Below are 23,713 nucleotides of genomic sequence, written 5' to 3'. Positions count from 1 at the left end.
CCACTCTCTCCAATCTATCAGTTCTAATCTTCAAAGGGAAGTTACAAAACACTTCACTGATGAGCCTATGAACTTCCCTTCATCAACATCCTGGATACAAAAAATCATGGACTAAATTTAGATATTGGCTTTATGACGCATTATAACCTGCCTGACATCTGACTCCCCAGGTACCTTTCCATGATTTACCTACTACATTCATCCCCCCTTGCCTCCCAGCCTGTCTCTCACCCACTGGCTCAATTTCCATTTTCACTGACTGGCTTTCTTGCCTACATTGTATACCAGCCTCTGGCTTCTTACTATTCATTCCATCCATGAAGAGCACACACCAACTGGAGATGCTTCCAAACCTGAAATCTTGCTAAGAGAAATGTTTCCAACTATTTGAGTTGGTCTAATAAAAGATACTGGATTTACCCAAAGAACCTTGTCTGCCAATTGTACAGCATTGCATTTTCACGGCAAAGGTAGTTCATTCCTACTAAAGCCTCATGGATAGGATCTATATGCAGGGTCCCTGTGTTTGTATGTAATGCTGTTTAGACTCTGGTCAGGGAGGTTCACTCAAGTCATAGGTCAGGACTTTGAAAACTAGTTTCAATGGCTCCAGGGTTTCAGCATTTTAAGACTTAAAATATTCTATTAAGAACTGAATGCTTCTTATTGTTAAGACTATCAAAATCAGTGAAGGTATCACTGGGAGGAGTTTTTCAGCTTTATTATGTCAGAAGAGAGAGATTTATGATGAGCGCATTTGCCTGTCTTGTATTGCTCAGCAGTTGCTGTGAGGCTAAGCAGTCTTTTGAGGGGGGGGAGGGGGAGAGGGGAAAAATGAGAGAGAGGGAGGAAATTCCAGAATGAGAAAATGACACTTGGTTATATAGACAACATAAAGACAAATGTAGAAACATGGTTGCTAATTAAGTGTCTGTGCTCTTTTAGGCTGCTTGAATTTTAGGTACTGTTTAGTTTTTCCCCAGATAATCATGTCAAGGTGAAACAGAAATAAATACAAGCTGTTACCATTAAAGTCCAAATCTATTTCTGGAATAAATTTCAGACCAATGTCTGAAATAGCCTTTTAAAAACTGTTGTTTTGTGGCGCTCATGTCTACTAGTGCTTGTTCTCTTTCCAAATTGTTGCAGGATTTTTTTCCTTATGTAGGCAAAATTCTCTTGCAGAACGTGGCCCATTGCCTCTGGCTTAATGACTTGAAAGGGCAGAATGCCTGTACAAGAATTGAAGAATTTAGCTGTAGATAAGTTAAAGTTTTTATAGCGTTTTGAAAACAACATAAAATATTAAATTAAAACAGTATAGACTTTTTGACACATTAGAAATGTGGAGGTCTATGGGGTTAGAAAAAATATAAAATCTATTTTTTTTTCCCCATGGGGAAACCTACAAAGAGGCTTTTCTTCTGAAGATGCTTGTTCTCAACTTTCCCTTGGCTTTTGTAAAATAAACTACTGGTTTCTCCTGCAGCAAAAGACTGCCTTTTGGGGAGTCTGTTGTATTCTGTTTAGTTTCTCTGCAGACACTCTGTGTGTGCGTCCAACATGCACACACTGTTTTGCCAGACAGGGCAAGATCATATGAGCATTAGAAATTCAAATAGACCCGTGATGACGTTCTTTAAGCTAAAGTAGAGCTGAATAAACAGTCATTGGTATGATCAGACCTTTGCTGCTTTCTGTGGTCCTGGGATCCTTGGTTTAATGTCATCCACCAGTTCTTTTAACAGAATAAATCAGCTTAGGAACAAAACATATTTTTTTTGTTTTAACATAACTCAGGTGGTCAGTATATCACTGTTTAGGATTTTGAAGGCTGGAGCATTGGCTTCTAGGAGCTTACATTGGTAAAATTTAAGTTGGGTCTGTCACGTGTTGCAGCTTGTCTCACTTTAATGCATTCATATTTATTTTTGAAATAATGTGGTGCTGGTAACAGGGAGATGTCAGGCTGGTAAGAGGGAAATGTTAGGCCTCTGTCCACAGACAAGAGGAGAAATCCCCCTCCCAGCCCTATGTCACATGTATAGTCTAAAGCAAAGAGTGTGCCAGTGACCATCTGGTCTGACCTCCTGTGTATCCCCAGCCCTGGGAATCCCATCCTTTGATTCAACACTGACCCACTAACTGTTGGCTGAACTTGAATGGCCTCTGCTGGGATTAGGCCCCCATGTTAGGCCCTCTACATATGAACATACAAACAGCTCACTTTGCTGTGGAGAGTGCAAATGAATATCTTGACCTGCTGAACCTCAGCACCTTCCTGACTGTGCATGCATCAGTTATGGGTTTCATTTTGTGGAAAACTGCTGAGACAGCTAACTGTCCTCACCTAAGCTATTAAAAAGCAGATGTGGTTCTGTAATATATTACCAGTATTCTGGCGCACTGGCTAGCTCAAGTTCGTTGATACAATCTTCAGGCTCTGGGGGAAGAAAAGAGCATATTTTTCTCATATTTCTCTCTCTCTCTCTCTCTCAGTGCTGTAAATAGTTTAGCTGCACTGTAAAAGCATTGTGTTGTACTTAACTGATTCTGCTTTTGGGACAGAGGGTGTATGACCAGTTTCTGAGCTTTCATGTAAATATTTGGCCTGAGAATTATCTGCAGAATGGAGGCTTTTAGATTTTTGAGACAATGCAAACTTGTTTTGTTGTTATTCTGTGTGCAGCTTAACTAAGGGGCGGTCAATTATTTTGGGTGGAGGGCCAGTTAACGACTCTGGGTGAGCTGTCTGTTAGGGTAACCTGTCCCTTGACAGGTGCCCCACCTCCTGATTGTCATCTTGGAACCAGAAGTCCCACCCCTACCTCCGAACTTTTGCCTCTGGAAGTACTCCTTTTGCCTGGGGATGGGTTACCATCTGGGAACTGCAAAAAAACCAAATGGTATACTAAAAATCAAATATCGACTATATATATTTTAATTTTATTCCAAAAAATATTTTTGTCCTGACTTTTATGTGTGTTTGCGTAGTGTGTATAGAGGTGATTGCCTAAAAGCTCAAAATAAAGTTTACTCTTGTATATTGTATGTGTGGGTGATTTGTGGGGGGAGTTTGTGAAGGTGTGGGGGTGTGTGTGGGATGTAGGATTTGTGGAGGGGTTGTGAATGGATGTGTGGGTGTGTAAGCAAGGGGGTTGTGGGTGGGCGTGTGTGGAGCTTGTGTGGGGTCTGTGGGTTGGTGTGGGCTGCCCTGCCACGTGCTCCCACTGCACACAGCCCCCTGGGAGCTGCGGGAAGTCATGTGCCATCAGGCTAGGCAGGCTCCGTGCCTCCACATGAGGTTTCACTGGAGTGCTGAAAGCCCAATTTCACATGGCTTGTCTGCAGCACCATGAGCCCTACATGTTGGCATGGAGCTAGCCCAGTCTGGCCTGAGGGTGCATGACAGTGGGCCAGGCCGGCTTCATACTGCCACCTGCAGCTCCTGGGACTCAGCTGGACCCATGTGTTGCTGGGGAACTCTGCCTGCTGTAGCCATTAGTGCCCTAAGGGCCTGTTGCCTGCTGCTGCTGTCAGCAGTGGGAGCTGTGCACCATGCGGGGGGGGATGGGGCAGGGCTGGGGAAATGGGGCTAGGATGTGTGTGGGGGGGGCTCATCCCCCCTCAAAAAAACCCAAACCCCACACTCACCCACAAACCCCTCCACCCCTGCAGGCAGCAGCGCCCCTTTCCACTCACCGGCTGTCCAGTTGTGTGCCACTGCACTTGGTGTCTCCACGTGTGTGTGGGGGGGGGGGGGGGCTGGGCTGTGCTTGGGGCGGGTAGTGGCATCATTGGGAGTGGGGGCTACAGTGAATTCTAGGGTGGCTGTAGCTCCTTTCCCAGTGCCACCACCACCACCCAGCCCGAGCACAGCCCCAGCCCAACTCGCCTGCCAGGAAGAATCTAACACTGTCCCTGGCCCCAGCCCACCTTTGCCCTGTGCACAGATCTGGGAGGCACATGCTCCCCCATACCTCCCCCGGGGGTGCACGAGTGGCAGGAGCCCTCCCTCCCTCCCCACACCTGGATGAGCTGGTCATGGCTCCATCCCAGGCTCCCATATGAGACTTGTGGCTCTATCTCCTGTCCTGCCCTGGCTGGGCACAGCCTGTCTCTGCCCCACTCCCTCTCCTACCGCAGGGGCCTTGATCTGCCCTCTCTCCCAACAAACATACCAACTGGACCCTGCTCTTCAAGCTGCTGGGCTGCATATTGGCAATCGGATCAGTATTGGCATCATTAATAATTGGTCATTGGTATCGGCACCCCTACTTTTAATAAGAAGTTCTTTTAGTTTAAAAAATAAAAGAAAATTAAAGCTTAGCCTTGCTTTGCATGCTTTTTTGTATTTTAGCAAAACTTGGCAGGCAGCTGTAGGCAGATGTAGCTGAGTAAGATCACTGGGAAAAGGACTGTGTTCAGTGCCTGACCAAGCTCTGTTGTGGTCTTGACATGGATTAGAAACACTTGAGGTTAAGAATCTAGCACCAAATCTATAAAGAAACATGCACCTTCCAAAAAAAACCCTCTGCAGATTCCAATAGGAGTTTAGGTGTTTGTCTGAGAGTCTGTGCCTTTGCAACTCTGCCTCTTTTACAGTATAGTCTGATTGTGGGGTAAGCTTTTTCCCAATGCAATGTTATACAAGCTGGATTAACCTGTGAAAATATAACACACTTAGTAATTCAGTAACATAGTCATTAGTAAAAACGTATGAGTCACTGAGATTATTCTTTCCAAGGTTCATTACCATGAATTTTGTCAACACTGAATTTCATTCTAGCTGGTGAAGTCCCTGCTCAAGTTTTTTCTTCTATGGTTTTACTAACCTAGGTAACTGTATGACTTAGATTTTTGCAACATCCCCTTTCTCCTCTTAAAGATGTAGTACAATAAATTACTTCTGTACAGTTGCTTGGTTTATTGAAAAATTGTCCACTTATTTATACTTCCTGTTTTCTGCCTCTTGGCCTGTTTTTGATTTGCCCCTCACCTCATGACTGTGTAGCTTCCTTAATATCCTCTTGCGAACTCTGTCAAAAGGTTGTTTTTTTTTATAAATCCAGATTACATCAGCATATTCTTTTGTCTCCACTGTTTGGGTGATAGAACACAAATTCTAGTAATGACATTACTTTCCTTTGGAAAAAGCATGCTGCTCAAATGTGACCACATCCCATTTATACAGGTATTTTATAATTTACTCAGTTTTATAATGATTGTTTCTACTAGTTTACCAGTCTTGGGAGCAAGACTGACTAGTCAGTAATTCTTGAGTCACCCTTGACTTGCAAGGATAGGGACCCTGACCTTGAATGTTGTAAGGGGAAATCTAGAACGAGGAAGGAGGATGCAGCTTGCAAGGCAAAGCTAGAAAGTAAAAATCTGTAGGTTGAGAATACCCTGTTGGAGCCAAACCAAAACTACCTGAATGAAGGGACATGTTTTTTTTTTTTCAGAATATAAAAATGTTAAAATGGAGGCTCTGTCTGAATGATGCCAGTAAAACAACAGAATACATTTTGCAGGCAAAATGTGAAATGGAGGTTAAGAGGATCTTTGAAGAACAAATCTCCAAAGTGATACAGATGAGCATGAACTCACCAGGTGGGCTGGGTTCTCCAAACTGCCTTTCCATGTGGGTGGTAATCCTAGAGAATAAGACAGTAGAGGAATTTGGTGACTTTTTGGCACCAGGCCTTCTTTTCCTTCTCAGCTGATGAATTCTTTATGTCCCCAGGGCTGTAACTCTCTTCATGGGGTGAGGAGATTGTGTAAATGTAGATTTTCAAAAGCAAAAAATGAGACTACCATTTTTTTTTTGGTTGTTCTGAGTGACCGAGACCAGGTAACATACATGCAAGGATGAATTCTGAAGGATCTTGGGAACACAGTAGCAAACCTGCTATTCTAAATACATGATTTATCTATTGAAAACTAGCTTTCCAATCCGGAGACTGAAAAAATACTCAGCGTTCATTCTAGATGAGTGACTGAAACGTTAAACTGTCATATTAAGGCAATAAAGAATAATACAGTAAAGGTTAAAATACCAGTCAAGGTGGATGATAAATTATCGACTTCAGTACGGGACTTAGTTTTAGGCCCCCTCATCTGGAAGAAAAAAAAAAAGACATCAGTGGTGGAAAAATCCAGAGAATGGCAATGAAACAATTGAAAATTTGGGGGTTTAGGTGTTTAAGACAAAAAGGGATTAGAAAGATTAGAGTTGTTTCTCTGGGGAAGGGGATGTCAAGGGGAAGATATTTGGTGATGCATTTTAAAATAAAAAACAGTATTAGAAGATAGGTAGTATGCCACTTGCCCTTCCCTACAGCATGGGGCCAGGAGTTTATTTTTGAAAGGAAAGGGCAACAGATTTGGAATGGACCAAGCCCAAGACTACAAGTGCAGATTTGAAAATGTGGCCTCTACTCCTGCTCCTAAGAACTGGGAACTTCCTGGTGCTAATGAAAATCTAGAATCTAGTTTTCAGCCTTTCTGTAAGGGGAATTGGGCCCATTCATCCATCCATAAGGAGCAGTTTTGCAGACAGGGGAGTCTCACTGATGAGAACCCAAAAGGATTATTAGCCCCTGCTGAACTGGATAAGAGCAGCTGGCATAAGAGTCTGCTGTGCCCCCCCCCAGTAGGTAATTCTTATATGTCCTCCAGGGGCACGTTCTGCCCCTTTGCACTGCCTGAGCCCAGTCAAATCCATGTATATGTCTAGAAAAGTTCTGAAATGATACCTCATTCTTTATGTCTGCTGATACAGAAAGAGAAAACTGTTACAGACTGTTCCAGTGGGGCCATTATAACAGTTGGCAAAGTCTTTCTCTTTAAATTTCCCAGCTCCCACTGTCTTTCTTTATGGGAATGGCTCAATTCATGATATTGGAGCTGGGACCAAGTGTATTAAATTTAAAGAAACGCCTCCAAGGGAAAATCAGAAACGGATTTTGTTCCCTTTGTACTTAATGATGTGATTCTGCCCATCCTTACTCAAGTAAGTAGTTCTTATGATTCCAGCTGAGCCAAAGGACCAGTCTTGGTTCTTGTAAAGTCTTTAGCTTTCATGCATAAACACTATGCTACTTAGAAATAATTAGTGAGTACTAACTATTGTGATGTGCTTTGTTGTTGAGGGTGCAAGGTTGGTAGGGTTGATAGGACTTGCTTTGTCTTACTTAAATGAGTTTAGAGTAATTTCTCTTAGTACAGGTACAGTTTGAAACTGAATTGTGGCACTGACCTGACACAAAGGCTTTGCCTTTCTAGTCTTTCAGATGGATAAATGCTGATTTGTGTGTATGTGTCCAGATTTTTAAACATGTGACTTCATTGATTTTGTGTTATTTCTTAAACCTGTGAAAGATCAACTGATAAATATAATGATGGAAAATAATTTAATTTCTTGCCTTGATGAAGGAGATCAGCTAATTTACTGGAGATTACATCAGTAGGATAAAAGGCCTGAATACAGCTTTAAGGTGTGCCAGAACAGTTTTTATAGTGGCATGTGTAATATACCTATAACCATTGACAAGAAGTGAATAGGTGTTCTTGTATGAAGCCAGCACCTAATATATTATAGAGAAAAAACAGCCTGCCTAATTAAGTGTTTACAAAACACATTTAAGCTTTAGAACAGCCTTTAGGCAAAGGCAATTAATATGGAGTTGAGTTAGTTTTACCCAGGGAGGAGTGAATTTAATTGGAAGAAAAATCATTTTGTAATGCATGTGTGTGCATAACTTGCTGCTTTCTCTCTGACAAAAGCTGGGAAATAAAATTTTTGTTAAAAAGTCTCCATTTTTCTTCCAAAGAAAGTGGGAAAAAATTCAATGAGAGGAATTATTAGTCTTCTCAGACTTTTGTTTCAGATAAAGTGTTTACTTACATCTGTATCATAGCCTGTATGACTTACACATGTGCACCTCATGTGTTGCTCTGTGAGTGCAGCTCTCCAGTTATCAGTCTTGTATGTTGCATGTAACTCAGAATATTGAGTTCAGCACTCAATACATTTGACTGAACAAATGCCTTTGTAATTTGTATAGCTCTTCTAAATTCAGGAGAGGTTAGTGTGTGGCCTTGGCCATGCTTTGGCATAGTTCAACACTAGAATTCTGCCGAATTCTGAGTCATTTTCTGAAAGCTTTAAAACAGATCTTTAACTTGCACTTGTGCAACTAGGCATTGAGTGTGAGAACGCAGGAGTGCTCCTTTGCTGCCTAAAGGTTTCTTCTGTGCCACAAAATGTTATTCAAACCCAAGAGTGAGAAGGTAGGTTGTCTAGAAAGATATGGACATTGTGGCATAAATCTGGGCAAACCATTTAAACTAGCTTGACTCTTAAGGATCTGATTTGAACATGCTACCATTTTGTAGGGGACAGTGTTTCACACAAGCATGTGCTCAAACAGAAAGACTAAATACTCCTGTATTTTAAATAGTGTACTAAGACCTGCACAGTTACATTTCTCAGGGATTACTGGGGGGGCATCTGGATTTACAGGTAGTAAGAATGAGTATGTATGTGAATTAGTAGTTTGTGGGATCATCCAGCATTTGGGTGGAGGTTGTGTTAGCTCATGCTTTGCTTTTGAGTGGCTGTGTGACCATGTACTTTGAATGCAATAGCACCCCCCTCCTCCTTTCCCCCTCTCCCCTTTTAGGCTGCACTGTTCTGGTGCTTTGCCCTTGGCAGAGTGAGAAACATCATATACCATGAACTGGCTAATGGGAAAAATAAGTAATCACCAAAAAACATATCCTAGGCAAGATTTCTTTATTACTGTATATTTCTGTTTTGAAGATGATGGTTTTCACCAAGCCTGGTAGATTATGTCCGCTAAAAACTGCCTTGGCAGTCCATTATACTTGAGATGAATCTGGCTCTGAAATGTTAATGAACTCAATCAATTTTTCATTGCAGTACAGTGACATAGTACAGTATGCCAGGGGCAGGGACCTATTTGGGTTTGGACTGGCAGGTACCAGAAGCCTGCATAGCATCTGAGCAGCCTACAGAGTATTTCACGGTTTAGGGAGGGAAAATTTCTGTACCTGGAAAATTAAAACCTGTAATACAGTCTTTGACAAACCTTCCCAACCCTGCTGTGCCTCTGTTTCATTCTGGCCAGGTCTCCCAAATGGCTTGGTGCACTTACATACTTTGAGATAAAGCATGTGTGGATTTTACTGTAATGTATCAATGTTGCACAATCTGTACAATGGTGCAGCTAAGTTCAGCTTTCTGTGCTGCCCATGTTGGTGCTTCTGTCTCTCTTTCCTATGTTTCCTTGTGTTTCTGCCTGTCTCTTCTCCCTGGACATTTGTGTGACTTTCAGCTTTGCTGATATTTTGCTCATCCAACTCCCTGCCACTCCTCTCAAATGAAGCTGAGCATGTCCTTCCCATGGTCTCCATTCAGTAGCCCTCCCCGCTCCCTCCCATCTTTTTACCCAACACTCACTGGCTTGCTTCTTGGCCAATTTCAGATAGAGGCTTTACAGGAGCCAGTCTACTTGGGAGGAGGAAGGATATTTTGCATGATGGTAGAGCAGGAGTGGGCAAAATGTGGCCCTGGGGGACTGGATGCGGCCTACCAGGCCATTCTATCCAGCCCATGGGACCCCTAAAAATTTTAGAAAATTAATCTTTATCTGCCCTGGGCTGCCTGTCATGTGGCCCTCAATGGCTTGCCAAAACTCAGTAAGTGGCCCTCTGCTCAAAATAATTGCCCACCCCTGTAGAGGAAGGGATAAGCCTTTGGACCCACTGTGTTGCCTATGGGCTGAGAGGAATACAAAGAAGTGCATGCAGTCTTTTTAGCCTAGAAAATTGTGAAGGCGGCCAACTGGGGCATTGAGCAGTGCCCCAAATCAGGAGAAGTGCAATGAGCCTATCCAGGCCATGGGAGGTAGGGAGCCTAGTACCCTTGTAGCTGACAGGCTAGCCCCATGGCATTTGAATTACACAGTTCTGGAAGGAGTTACATCCACCACCCTGCCAGGGGGAAAGTGCCTTGTTTAAACAGCACAGGTTTACAGTTCTCTGACTTCTGTAGAAACAAATTTGAGTAGCTTTAAAATAATGGCCAAGCTGGCCCTGTTGGACCCAAAATATTAGCTCTGTTCCCTGGGCTGCCTGGATAGCAGTTAAGTGCTTCCCAGCTGCTGTATGAAGGAGCTGGAACTCCTGCATTTCTGCAGAAGGGAGAGGCAGTTTCTTGTGTGGCCTGCAAAGGACTGGCTCTGGAGGGAGAGTTGCAGGCCAAGGAAGAGATGTGCGTCATGTATCACAGATTTCAAAATCAAACAATTGGCTATCTTTATCCAAACACTCTGGTTTCTAAAGGAGCTGCAGCTGATACTTGTTGGGGAATGACATATTTTGCCTTTGAAACTTTAACCCATGGTTTCTCAATTTAAGACATTGAGTCAAGAATTTTCAGCATGAGAGAAGCTGATCAGGCAAGGGGAGGAAGCAGGAGAAGTTGCTGAATGCACATACCCTGTCCCCAGTCTAGGTGCGGACCTGTATTTTGAGTAAAGCACTGAGTGGCTCCTTGGTAAGTGTGTACCTCTGAGCCTGCTCTCACAGGGGCTTGTTTGGTGAAGAGGGAATGTGGTGAGAGGCAGTGAACCATTGTTAAAAGGTACCAATTAATCCTCCTCCTCCTCCTCTCATTCTGTCTCTAACATTAGCTCTGGGGGAGGGGAACTAATGCCTTCTACTCCTTCCTTTAGGCTAAGTACAGACAGTCAAAAAGCCTGAGGCTGAATTGATTCAATCTTCACAGGTAGATTGAGCTGATAAACGAGTGAACAAACATTCACTTTTGATTCTGGAAATCCAGGGCAGGGGTAGAGGGAGCCCTCTCTTCTCCAGCTGAGCAGACAGCATGGGCCAAGACTACCCCACCCACTCATTTGGGGCGGGGGGGGGGGGGGGGCGGTTGCAGGGGAGGTGCAAAGCATCTTGGTGGAATGTGAGGTAACTTGAATCTGGATGGGGTTCTGGGACAAGTTCAATAAACTGATTTAATACAAATCAGTCAAGTCTGATAACTTCATCCATCCAGGTTTATCTTAAACCAGTTTCAGCCACTTTGAAAGCAGTTTATGTGCACTGAACTTCTGTTGTGTTACAGATTTGAACCTGTTTTTGATTACTTACACCAATTTATGTGTAATTTCTGCCCCTAACCTTTTTGGGCAGGTGGCCTTGTCTGATTTCTATGGCTAGTAGGTTATTTAGGTGGGCAAGTACTGTGTTGACTCAAGTCTAAGATGAGGTTTTTTGCCTAGTCAGCATGGAAAAAAAGCCCCTCATCTTAGATTCTCAAACAAAGTGTGGAAAAGGGGAAGGTGTGGAGGGAGGCAGCTGCTCTGGCTCTGGGTCTGAGCCTGGGTCAGGGCCAGGTCAGACCCACAGCAGCCTTCTTCCCTGTCCTGCACTTCTAGAGATTGCGGGAAGTGGGCTGGGGTAACAGACTGTGGGGAGTTGGGGGAAGGGGGTACAGGGTAGGAAGGCTGCAGAGTGAAGAAGTGGGGGGTCAGAGGGCAAGGGGATCTGAAAGCCCCTGCTTTTTCTGCTATAGCAGTGGTAGGGTGAATTTAAGACAGCCCTCTGATAATTAGATTCTATTCCTGGAAAATTATAATGAATTTATAAAATTTCCCTGTATAGAATCTAATTATTGGGGGGCTGTCTTAAATTCAGGGTCATCTTAGATTTGAGTAAACACAGTAGTGTGCAGTAGACAGAATTGTGCTTGCAAACGATGAGGCTCGACTGACAAGAGTTGGACATTATTTATCATGTGCTATGTTAAGAATCATAAGGTTTTCATTATAATAATCCATTTGCCCTCCTATGACCTGTCCCCTTTTGGGTTGTTGTTGGGGGGTTTTTTAAGTGCAAGAAAGAGCTTTACAAAGCAAACTATGTATCTCTTCATGTGTTCCTTTGTGGGGTTTTGTAGATTTTAATGCTCCTTTAGGCTAGGCCCAGAGGGAAGGGTGTGTAGTCTTTATTCCTCTCCCCAACCTGATTAGGGACCATCACAAACCCTTGCATGCCATACACTGATGGAGAGTGAATTGCTGAAACTGCAGTGTTACCTAGAAACAGTGCGTAAATGCTCTTAATGGTTAATATTTCATGAAAGCTGTAAAAGGGTTTTTTGCTGCTTTTTATAGCAAGGTTAACTTATTGGCAGCTCTGCTAGCTGCATTTGGATTATTAAAAATATAAAAAGAATTAAGAATGCATCAGTACACTTTGAGAAAAGCAGCTCAGACTGATACGATTTCAGCTGATACCATGATGTAGAGGCAAAGTGAAACCTTAAGTGTGTTTTCTATATCTCTCCCTCTATAGCTATCTTGATGGAGGAAGGCAGATATTGTTCGGGTTACAGTCCAGAATATCTGATTCCTTTTGTGTTTTCAGACCAAACTGAGTTGAAATTGAGATTTTTGGGTAGGGGAGCACCAGTGACTGAAAGTTTTAATTAGGATTTGGAGACCATTGGGAATTATTTATTTATTTTTGTTACTTTTGCCACTGTCCAAAAACATAGCTCAGTGCAAGCCTTGAATAATATTTGAAATGTAATGTTGTCTTAAAGACAGATTATATTTCTTGTGTGTGTTCCTGCTGAATTGCCTGTCGTTGAGAGTTGTGCATCTAAATTTACGTATGGTGAGAAGCAGAGGGCCTTTTTTTGTCTTCTCTGTTTTCATTGTTGGAAGATAAAGAGGAATTTCTGTTCTTGTCCTACCAGCCCCTGAAGGAAAGTGAACTGGCACCAGTGTAAAAGTATGATTCATTATAACTTGAATGCTAATGAACAGTGGAACGCTTTTGTAATACTTAATAAATGAAAGCAGCATTTTTGTAGTACGTTTAAGAAAATTATAGAATCAGCGAGTCGGAAGGGACCTAGCCAGATCATCGAGTCCGACCCCTGCCATGGACAGGAATGAGCACCGGGGTGGGAGAGGTCATAAAACCCCAGCCAGGTGCCTATCCAGTCTCCTCTTGAAGATTTCCAGGGAAGGTGAGAGTACCACTCTGGCCACCCTTACAGTGAAGTAGTTCTTCCTAATATCCAGCCTAAACCTATCCTCCCTCAGCTTGTGGCCGTTGTTCCTGGTGACTCCAAGGGGGGCCCTGGTGAACAGACTTTCCCTGAGTCCCTGCTGCTGGCCCCTGATAAGGTTGTAGGCAGTCACAAGATCCCCCCTCAGTTTCCTCTTGCGGAGACTGAAGAGATTCAGGTCCCTCAGCCTCTCCTCATGGGGCTGGCCACGGAGGCCCCCAACCATTCAAGTGGCCTCCTCTGGACCCTCTCCAGGTTCTCCACGGCCCTCTTGAAGTGCAGCACCCAGAACTGGACACAGTACTCCAGCTGTGGCCTGACCAGCGCTGCATAGAGGGCGAACAAGACCTCTCTGGACCTGTTAGTGATGCCCCTGTTGATGCATGACAGGGTGCGGTTGGCTCTGCCTATTGTTTGGTCACACTGACGACTCGTATTCATCCTGGAGTCAATCCTGACTCCAAGATCCCTCTCTGCCTCTGTGCTGCTGGAGGGTCAGCCCCTAACCTATAACCATAATGCTGGTTCCCTCTCCCCAGGTGCAGCACCCTGCACTTGTCCTTGTTGAACCGCATCCTGTTCAGATCATATATTACGAGTTAGTGCTTGCAATAATAAAATCTTCTGTATGTGTTTTGGAAACAATTCGCCCAATAACTTTCACTGAAAGTTCACTCATTAAAATTTGTTCATGAAAATTAGTGGCTATGACAGATTAAATTTCCATAGAACTGCATGATTGGAATGTCCCTATGTACTGTAATGAAGATGCTCAACTATGCAGCTATGATTTCTTTTGGGGGTTTTCTTATAAAGTTTGCATTCTCTTGTAGCTCAGGGAAAACCTGTTTACAGTGCTGAGGAAAGGGTTAAGCATCAGTGAGTGAAGTGTAATGGGGGTTGGGGGTGTGCAGACAGAGAGAATTATTCCAAGACCAGAGCTATTATCTTTGTAGTCCATGGAAAATGGGGAAGATGTGTAACCCTTAGCAAGATTGGAAAGGCCTTAAATTCAAATAGCCAGCAGCCTGTGCTACACACACCAGCCTCCACAAGAGGAATAAGTGTTGGTAGAAGGGAGTCTGGGAAGGATCAGTAATGTGCATGGAGAAGGGGTTCTCAGCTTTAAAAAGAAATTTTCATAATTTCATAGATGTTAGGGGCTGGAAGGGACTTTACAGATCATCAGGTCCACCCCCCCCCCCACCCCCGCTGCACATGGGCAGGAAATGACCCCAGTAAGGTTGTTGGAGGAGGGTTGAACTAATGTGTTAAATGCTAGCATGTAGGCTTCCCTGGAAGTCTGCATGTGGGAAATGCCCCACTGAACACAGCTTAGCTTCTGCTTCATCTGAATGTAGTAATAGCCGAGGTCAAACTGCATGTAAAGATGCAACGGTGTGGCCTGGAGTGGCCAGAGGCACCTGGCGTAGTCCTGGCCCACTGGGCCCATGTGCCTCTGAGCACCAACATGCAGGTCCTTGCTGCTTCCCAGCTCTGCTGTGTAAGAGGGCACAAGCTCTCCTCTTCTTTTTGCTGGGAGGCCAAGGCTGGTGGTAGTAGTAGCCTGGTGCAGTGCCCCCAGCCCCATTCTGCAGTGCTCTTATTCAGGGTGTGTGCAGGAGGAAAGTGTCTAGCTCTGCTCTCTCTCGCAGTGCACTGCAGACAAGTGAGAGCTTCACATGTGTGCTGGTGTGTCATTAAAGGTGTTGCAATCTCACCATAACTCAGGGTTGTTTTCAGTATGATATAGCATTAATTTCATTACTAGTTCTCAGAAAACAATAACCTGCCAGTTGGCTGTTGCAAGACATCACCTCTGTGTTGCAAGAATTTGGATAATTGCAGTTTTGCCTATCTGGTCTGGTGCTATTCTGCTCCTGCCCTAGACCAGTGGTGCTCAATTCGGTTGGTGGGGGGGAGGGCAGCACCACCTCTTCCTAGCCTCTACTTTCTGGGCTTGGGCCCTGGGGGCCTGGCATCACCTCCTCTTGCATGCCAAGGTTGAGTCCTGGTGGCCTGGCACCACTCCCACCTGGCCCTGCCCATTGGGATTGGGTACTGGATCCAGCATGCAGGGCCTAGGGCTCCCCATGGGTCTAGAAATTTGGTGGTGGGTGAGTGGTGCCACCACTTTCCCGTTGCCAAATTTCCAGACCCATGGGGAGTCCTGCAGGCTGCATGACAGTCCAGATTTAGCCTGCAAGCCAGAAGCTGAGCAGCCCTAGACTGCTGTGTAGCATTCCCTTGCTCTTGCTAATGGGGCCTGCATTTCGGTGCTACAGAGGAGGTGATCCTTTTGCTGTTTGAGTAAACGTGTAAAGTTCCAGATAGTCTAAGAGTGATGTTATAGCCATGATGGTCCAGAAACTATGACAGTGACAAGAAGTTCTTAGTTAGGGTTGCCAACCCTTCAGGATTGCCCTGGAGTCTCCAGGAATTGGAGATAAATCTCCAGGAGACTGCTGAGAGAGCCCCTTGTCCCCCAGATATAAATGAGGGCATTCATTAAAATAAATATTAAATGTTGAATCTGATTTATACATTTTTCCAGTGGCTTTTTAAAATACAATAGTAATGTGCATTTGCTTTCCTGATGTAAACTCATTAATGTCATTATATCATGTGATGAAACCTCCCCAAATAGATTCAAACACAGTTGGCAACCCTATTCTTAGGGTGATATCTTTTATTGGACCAACTGTGTAGTTGGGATAAAGTTAGACTAGCTTTTGAATGCAAGACATTCATTATCAGGTCTTTGATCATAGGAACAGGAACCCGGCACAGCATGGTGAAAAAGTTCCAGAATTGTTTGGGATGGGAGGCATTTTATGCAGCATGGCAGCATCTCCTATACATACATAGTGGAAAACCAGTAGAGGATTGATGTGTCAGCAATATGTGTGAAGTCAGTAATACAGCTCACTAGATAGGGGCCCAAAGCTTTTCAGCACTTGATTAAAAACTACTATGAAAATGTGGATGCGGTTACTAATAATTTTCTTATATTTTCTTTTATCTATCTGTCTATTTTTTCTTTTTTTTTCCTTTTAGAATTAGATTTAATCTTCTAGCATGGGATGTGGCTAAATAATAGTGATGAGATGTGTCAGGAAGAATGTTACCTTCTTAGGCCTGGACAGAACAGTGCTCTTTCAAGTGCGTGTAATTTCTTATGGTGTAAAAGAAATGGATTTGTAGGCTTGCATCTTATGACAACCTCATTTTATGGCAATAAAAAAGAATCCTTAGTGGTGTTCTCCAAGTCTCTGACAGTTTTCCAGAAGGTCTGGAAAAGTACTGTTTAGGAGTGTACCTGGTATCACAGCTGGGGAGGGCTCAGATTGCAGTGCCTCTCTTGGCATTATGCTGGCAGACTTTTATCAAAGTATCTGAAGTCCTGGCCAGGTTGGAATTAGAGAGCTATGAAGTAAACCTGTTAGAAGTTTGAATGTCAGATGTGATTTAGAAATCTAACTGCATTAGCAATCAGGCCTGCAGGGTATGGGTGGTAGGGTGGGGCAGGAGAACAAGATCTAATCACAAATGGTTGAAATAAATGAGTGATGCCCTTTTAAAAATGTGGAGGTATTAAATTGAGAAGTCTGTTCTTTCAGGCTGGGATTGGACTTGTCTGCTCTTGTTTGGGGAGGATTTTTACTCTTTTTCAGAGATGGCCAGTTCTGAGTTACTGTGCTCTTGAGTAAGCCACAGTCATGATTTAATAGCTGCACCTTTGCTATGCAGACTGCAAAGGGAAATATGTATAAGTAGGTTGCATGCATTTCTGTGGTAGGCACCGTGAAGCTAGAAGAGCAAGTGCTTGCATACGTGTGGACGCTAGGGCCATAAGCCTTGAGCACTTGTATGAGACATGCTGTGTCTGCTTGTCCATGTCATGTTCACTGGAAAGGCAGCAGGTTGAACATTGTTGTGCAAGTACTGGTAACTATGTGTAGTGCTTGAATATAGGGACAAAGAACACGTAGATGTCTGAAAGTAAATATAATACAGTTGATAATAGAGAAGGTTGAATATTTTTTTCCACTGAAAGCTGTTTAAAAATGGCCTTTTTATGAAAAACTGTTGAGACGATTGCTATAATTATCTATTTGTTATGAATTTGTCCTCATTTTTGTTTTCTGAGAAGCCTGCCTGTACAAACGACTGAGTTTTTTGAGCCGAAATTCTCTCCGCTATATATTCCTGTAGAAGATGCAGTCTGGAAAATGTCAGGGAAAAAAACAAACAAGGTGGGTCAATACGAGCACTTATAAAATGGACATAACTTCAGTTTTGTGAGAGAGATTTCCCAGTCTATAGATCAGTTTTGGTTAATTCCATGTCTTTTTTTTTTGCTATTGAGTTTTAAATTTTAATCAAGAAGAAAATTGGCAAATAGAACAGCTGACCCTGTTGGCTGAGGTCACCACGTGTTGTTGCTTTTCAGTTACTTGGTAGCTTGTTACTTGTACTTTGATCCTTCTAGTGAGGGCTGCAGCACTTGGCTGCTTGGTCCTGCCAACTTCTTTCCCCCAGGTTCCAAGATAGTGCTCAGACCTGGCTAAAAGGTCAGGCTGTTGACATGGTGAGAGCAGGAGTGCACATACCTGCACTTCAGTGGTGTATCTGCTGACAAAAAATCAGGGCATTAGTTTTTAAACCTTGCCCTCGCATGCCAGTGAAGAGTCAGAGGCTCCTTCTAGTCCTTCTCTGTCTTAACTAACTCTTAATATTGGTCTGTAATTCTGGTAGAGCAGAGTTTAGCGCTCCTTCCTGCTTGTGGGTACAGTAGATGTTGCTTGCTCATGGGCAGCTTAATGCTTATGTGTTCTGCTGCTGGCTCCTGCTCTGTCCCTAGTCCAGCTTTTAGGCTGCTGCTGGCTGTGCTGGCTGCTGAGAGTGAACACCATTTTTGCTTTCCTGGACCAGCTGGAGGAGCAGAAAGAAAATCAATGTGGTTGGCTGTCTTGCTGCACTCTCCCCTGCCTCCACAGAAAAAAGGAACGATCATATCCTGACAGTTGCTAGTAAAACAGTGAAGTTTGCAGTTTACTACCATTAGGGCTAGAACAGTTGCTGGTTGACCTTGGTCCTGTAGTTAACCCTCCCCTTGGGCAGAGCTGTAATAGGCTGCCTCATGGCTTGAATGTGCAGCAGTGTAACTGCGGTGGAGAAAGTATGGGAGTAAGCATTGCACTGCAGGAACTCGCTGCTGGTGGTCACAGCTGCTCTGGCACTGCGAGGTCCTGCTGTAATGGTTTGAAAAGGGTATAAGAAATCAGACCAAGGATCTTGTCTTGCTTTGTTTCCTACCTAACAATACATTCTGGATCCCTGTGGAGAAGGAGCTGTGGCTTTGGAAACAGACACCAGGAAGGCAAAGCTGGCAAGTCGGTCAGCAACACGGGAGTCCTTGACTTCAGGAAAGCCAACTTTGACAGGCTCAGAAGGCTTGTCAGTGAGGCCCTAAGGGACCACAACCCCAGGGGGAGGGGAATTCAGGATGAGTAGTTGCTCCTCAAGGGAGCAATCCTCAATGCACAAGCTAATTCTATTTCATCTTGGAGGAAAGGCAGCAAGAGGGCAGAGCAGCCCCCCTGGCTCTCCAGGGACCTAGGAAACCTCCTGAGGCTAAAAAGAAAGACCTACAAAGGATGGAGGATGGGATTCACCTCCAAGGACGATTATTCTGCACTGGTCCGGTCCTGCAGGGAGCAAACCAGGAACGCCAAGGCTGCAACTGAACTCCAACTAGCTTCGAGCATCGAGGACAATAAAAAGTCCCTTTTCAGATATGTGGGGAGCTGGAGGAAAAGCAAGGGCAACATTGGACCCCTGCTGAACCAGATGGGACAACTGACAACTGACGCCCAGGAAAAAGCCAACCTATTAAATGGGTACTTTGTGTCAGTCTTTCATCAGTCCCATGGGACGCCTGTGCATGCTACGGGACAGGGAGGTCCGGGTGAGGGAGATCCCCTGCCCCCCATCAATGCTGACCTTGTGAAGGAACACCTTGAGAGGCTGGACACCTTCAAGTCAGCTGGCCCTGGCAGTTTACACCCCAGGGTACTCAAGGAGCTGGCGAGCATCATAGCCCAGCCCCTGGCACAGATCTTTGAAAACTCCTGGCGCTCTGCTGTAGTGCCCGAAGACTGGAAGAAGGCCAATGTGCTTCCTATCTTCAAGAAAGGGAGGAAAGTGGATCTAGCTAACTATAGGCCCATCAGTCTGACTTCTATCCCGGGGAAGATCTTAGAAAAGTTTATTAAAGAGGCCATCCTTAATGGACTGGCCGACACCAACACCCTGAGGGATAGCCAGCATGGGTTTGTTGTGGGTAGGTCTTGCTTGACCAATCTCATTTCCTTCTACGACCAGGTGACCTATCACCTGGACAAGGGAGAAGAGATTGATGTCCTATATCTTGACTTCAAAAAAGGCTTCGATCTGGTATCCCATGATCAGCTCTTGGCAAAATTGGCCAATCGTGGCCTTGGGTCCACTGCAATCTGCTGGCTGGGAAATTGGCTCTATGGTTGGACCCAGATGGTGGTAACTGATGGAAGTCAATCATTGTGGTGCCCTGTGACCAGTGGGGTCCCCGAGGCTCTGTCCTTGGACCCTTATTGTTCAACATCTTCATTAATGATGTGGACATTGGAGTCAGAAGTGGACTGGCCAAGTTTGCTGATGACACCAAACTTTGGGGCAAAGCATCCACGCCAGAAGACAGGCGAGTGATCCAGACTGACCTGGACAGGCTCAGCAAATGGGTGGACGAGAACCTGATGGTGTTTAACACTGAAAAATGCAAGGTTCTCCACCTTGGGAGGAAAAACCTGCAGCATCCTTATAGACTTGGCAGTGCTATGCTGGCTAGCACTATGGAAGAAAGAGACTTGGGGGTCATCATTGACCACAAGATGAACATGAGCCTGCAATATGATGCTGCGGCTAGTAAAGTGAGCAAAATGCAAGCTTGCATCCATAGATGCTTCTCGAGCAGATCCCAGGACACCATTCTCCCCTTGTACTCGGCCTTGGTGAGGCCGTAGCTGGAGTACTGTGTCCAGTTTTGGGCTCCATAATTCAAAAAGGATGTGGAGAAGCTTGAGAGAGTCGAGAGAAGAGCCACATGCATCATCAGAGGTCAGGAAAATGGACCTTACAATGACAGGCTGAGAGCCTTGGGGCTCTTTACCCTGGAAAAGTGCAGGTTCAGGGGTGACCTGATGGCCACCTATAAGTTTATCAGGGGTGACCACCAGTACCTGGGGGAACGTTTGTTTACCAGAGCTCCCGAAGGGATGACAAGATCGAATGGTTATAAAGTACTGCAAGACTCTTTCAGGCTGGACATAAGGAAGAATTTCTTTACTGTTGGAGCCCCCAAGGTCTGCCATCGGAGGTGGTTCAGGCACGTACGTTGAACACCTTCAGGAGTAGATTGGATGCTTATCTTGCTGGGATCCTATGACCCCAGCTGACCTCCTGCCCTTTGGGTGGGGGGCTGGACTCGATGATCTCCCGAGGTCCCTTCCAGCCCTAGTGTCTATGAAAAAAAAAAAGGGGGGGGGATTCCTTGCCTATGGACCTCCCTTCTTAAGGCAGTTTTTAGCATTGGAATGATGGCAAAGGCCCTTACATCAGAGGTGTCAAATGTACAGTCCGTGGGCCAGATTTGATCTGCAGAGGTGCTCCATCTGCAGGGCAGGATATTTGCATGTGGAGCTAGTGGGGGCAGAGCCTGCTGCAGAGTCCAGGGCCCTGTCCCCCTGTTAGACTTGAGTGTTGGTAGCAAGGGGATAAACCTGTGGCAACATAGCCCCGCTTGCCCTGCAGGTGCTTGACTCTCAATTATTCACATTGCTTCTGCATTTGTTGCCCCTTTGCTGCTTGCTCTGTGGATGGGGCATGGAGCACAGGATGAGTTTAACACCCCTATTTTATGTCATTTCAGGCAAGCCATAGCTGTTGTTAATATGACATTGTGCTTGGGTAGGTGAAGTGCATCTGGGAGATGAGAACTAGGATATGTGCAGTCTTTCAAACCTTGGTTACTTGCATTCAAGATTTTGCTAGTCCAAGGAAGTATTTTTTAAGTCTCCTTTTGTTTGTGTTTAATACTTAAGCCTCCTGTAGGTGGTCAGGGGTTTGCTTATAAATAGAGTGACCACACATCCTCATTTGGCTGCGACAGTTCTGGTTTTCGTAGGCCAGTCCCTGCCAATTCATCAAAATTTAAACAGAAGTCCTGGAGTCACAGGGGCATGGGGCACAGTCCAGTGTCCCCACTGCACTGTTTGTGCCTCTGCCCACCGGCCTCTGCCAGTACATACATCAGCACCACTGACTTGGGAACAGGGACAGTGTCCTGGATTATTTCCTTATGGTCACCTTACTTATAAGGGCTTTGCAATTTGGTCCTTTGCTACAAAGTGTGTAATGTTCAGACAGCTAGCTGAGGTTCTTATGCATGTGGATTGAGCTCACCTTATGCTGTGGATTCTCAAAACAGGATTTTTCCGTTGTTCTAAGTGTCATGCTGCGTTTTAAACATTTTTTTTTCAATTTGCTTATGTGAACTAACAGTTGTGCATACTTCAAACAACGGGAAGTTTGGTTCATTGGCCTGCTTCATAGGTTTCCTCTGGGGTGGGAATTATTCTAGGAGGTCTCAGCCTTGGGTTGACCTATGCTACAAGAAGAAACAGTGCTGCGAAATACAAGAATCAAATGCGTTAGTGTTGGGGCTTTCCTTTTTTGCTGTTTTTGTATTGTAATCTCTCTGTTCAAAGCCTTGAACCAAGATCATTGTATTTGGGAGTACAAAATATTCTACGTGGTACAGATTTCATGTGCTGCTGGCACTTCTTTTAAGATATATTGGTTAATCTTACAATTTTACTAAATATACAGCTTTAAGCATATCGTTTTAATAACAAAAAAGGTGTGTGTGGGGGGGGAAGGGGGATGCAAAATCCAAAGGGACTCTCTGTGGGACAGCAGCCAGGCATCTGTTTTGAAGGGAGAATTAACGCTACATCTTACCTTGAAGTTGGTGGGAAAAATTGGGTTTGTACTCAGATGCACAGGGCGAGATCCTTTTCCACCTACTAGGCATTTAAGTAGATTTAGCATTAGTGTCATCCTATTCCATTATGCTCCAGGCTGTGAAAATTAGTTGAAGCAAAAGATGGATGGGTCTTTAACCTCCTTGCTACATTTTTTGTGATTTAATCTCAAGACTAAGATCATGTTGCTTTACAAAAGTGGGCACGTTCATTTTTTCCTCAGGGACCTGAGCAGTGTAAAATAGTATCACATGTTAGATTCCTAAATCTGGTTAGGCTTTTTGTAGGTGGTGTAGAATTGAACCTATAGCTGCTAAATAGATGAACGACGCATCTGGCACAAACAGCTGGCAGTATTCAAAAATTCTCTCCTTAAATAATATAGTGAGATGTATTTATTTGTTGTTCCTTCAGCAAGTGGCTAGAATTTCAATTTATCCTTTAAAAATAAGAGGGCTCCAAGATTGCATGGATAGGCTCAAATAACTCTAACCTGCATATTTGTGCAACCAGCAGCCCCTTTGTTTTGACCGGTGTGATTTTTCTGTGTGCACGTGTTTGCAGGATTGGGGACTAAATGACCAAGACAAACCAGTAAGTAGGACAAAGAAAGGGTTATTATTCTCTCCACTCTTGTAGGCAGAGTGAATGAGGCACAGAAAGATCTGGCAGAGCACTTTCTATTCAAGTACCTTTGATACAGTTTAATAAACACCAGAGGGAATTCTAGGTAATATGAATGAAATTGGCTGTTATGGATATGGGAAATGGGAGAAAGAGAGAGATGGGGGAGGGGATTAGACAGTGGTGTCAGACAGTGGAGGAGAACGAATAAGCAATACACTCTGAAAAGAGGAAAAATGTGTCAAGTATAATTGTTAAACAGTTAGTCCAAATTGAATTGTATTTGTGCTATAGTAACTATAGTGTATTAAAATGCCATTACTAAATTAGCTTCTAATGACACTGTGCTCTCATTACCAACCATGCAGTATGTACCTTGTGTGCAGGTGTGGTGTTGGTGTACAGAAAACCTATAGAACTGGTCACACGCATGACAGCAGAATATGCTTTAAAAGGGCATGAAATGAATTGAATTTCTGCTTTATTTTAAAGTAGCAGTAAGTCTGTTAAATGTGCAGCATTTGATTGCAGTACTGTTTATGTGGATTTCTGTTCTGAAGGTAGAGGCAGAAATAGCAGACATTTCGTATAGCTTTTGTGCATGTCTAATAGATGTAGATACTCTACTTGTGCAGGATGCATGTAGGCAATAAGTATATTTGTGAATATGTCTGAAAAGCACATATCTAAATTGCTCCCCCATACCTTTCCAAACCATATAATCTTTTCAGATGCCATTTCTTCCCCCCCCCCCATGTTGAGATTATTTCTGCAATTTTTTTTCTTTTTGTCACACACATTCACCTTAAAGTAGAACAGGATGACCAGCTCATTATGTGAGGTTTCAGCTCATACATTATGCATGATCCTGCTAGCTGCATAG

The 23,713-nt window shown here is 44.2% G+C and overlaps 1 protein-coding gene across 2 annotated transcripts in view; it reads left to right on the top strand.

The window, feature by feature from the left end:
* Positions 1–23,713, top strand: part of MFHAS1 (multifunctional ROCO family signaling regulator 1) — a 76,047-nt gene that overhangs the window by 23,179 nt on the left and 29,155 nt on the right. The window lies entirely within an intron of this gene.

This window comes from Crocodylus siamensis, chromosome 2, assembly GCF_052110815.1.
Source record: "Crocodylus siamensis isolate JL-2025a chromosome 2, ASM5211081v1, whole genome shotgun sequence".
In the NCBI taxonomy this organism is placed as follows: domain Eukaryota; kingdom Metazoa; phylum Chordata; order Crocodylia; family Crocodylidae; genus Crocodylus; species Crocodylus siamensis.
This window is presented reverse-complemented; position numbering and strand designations above follow the sequence as displayed.